General features: G+C 46.7%; 1 protein-coding gene across 1 annotated transcript in view; it reads right to left on the bottom strand.

Annotated features, from left to right (window-relative positions):
• The window catches only part of LOC119593783, a gene marked incomplete in the record, with an annotated part of 165707 nt that overhangs the window by 65896 nt on the left and 98596 nt on the right, over positions 1 to 1215 (bottom strand).

The following is a 1215-nucleotide window of genomic DNA, read 5'->3' as shown; positions in this document are numbered from 1 at the left end:
AATATAAACACGATAATTGCCCTTTATTTCACAAACGACTGATTGAATAGTAAGGCAGAATTCTTTCCAGTGATTTTGTATGTAACACATTACCGAAGCACTTAATAACAACGCAATGACTGCACCTATGCACAGGGCGTTAGGGGTTGCACAGCACGGACCTGCAACACGAAACATACATAATGCAATAAGCTGTACTATGGCCATACATCAGCCACTGACACAAGAGCAGCGTAATGAATGAAACAGCAGATGGTATAGACAGAGCCACCGACACAGCTGAAGCAAGATAAGTGAGTGCGAGCTTTAGGTACCCCGAGGTGGGGTTAAATGTGAGGATAAAGCATGGATAAAACAGGAGATATGGGTTGGGTACACGCACGGGGCTGATCGGGTAACAGGAGACTAGGTTCAAGTCTGGGATAAAGGGGAGAGAGGTAACAGATAAGGATTAACATTTGATAAAAGGTGATTTTAAGGTGAGGGTCGGAGATGAGGATTAAGCCTGGATAAAATAGGAGGTAAGGTAACAGGCGAGGATAAAAACAGGATGAGGTAAGAGACGAGGGGGGGGGGGCATGGATAAAATAGGTGACATGACAGAAGGTCAGACGTGGATAAAGCAGAAGGTAAAGCAACATAAGGTGATGCAAACTGATGAAGATAAAGCATATACAAAGCAGGAGGCGAAGCAAAAGATGGCAATGCAAACAGACTAGGATAAAGCCTGAAAAAAGGAAATTGAACCAAACATACGAGCACAAAACCTGGTTAAAAGAGAAGGGGAAACAACAGAGGGTAAGGAAAACATACGAGAATAAAGCCTGGATAAAAACGGCGAGACAGACAGACGAGGACAGAGTCTGGTTAAAACAGAAGATGAAGCAACAGATGGCGAGGCAAACAGACGAGGATAAAGCCTGGATAAAACAGGAGACGCGGGCGCGGCAGCGGGCGGCTCAGCTCGACTCGTGCCCATAAGTCAGGCCGGACAAGGCGATGTGTCCCCAGAGCCACCGTGTCGGCGTGCGTTCCCCCGCACGCCGCCGCGGTGGGCTACGGACGCCGCATCTCTAATGAGCTAATATAGGATCAGAATCTGCATAAATCTTACTCTCAAAACATTGTGCATTCTAATTCCACTGCGCGCAATAAAACACCATCAGGGGGTGGTTGCAGCAGGTGCGCAGAAAGTGGTGTTAGTTTTTATAAATG

This window comes from Penaeus monodon, chromosome 32 (assembly GCF_015228065.2).
Source record: "Penaeus monodon isolate SGIC_2016 chromosome 32, NSTDA_Pmon_1, whole genome shotgun sequence".
Classification (NCBI taxonomy): domain Eukaryota; kingdom Metazoa; phylum Arthropoda; class Malacostraca; order Decapoda; family Penaeidae; genus Penaeus; species Penaeus monodon.
Note: the sequence above shows the minus strand (reverse complement) of the source record. Positions and strands in the feature narration are given on the sequence as shown.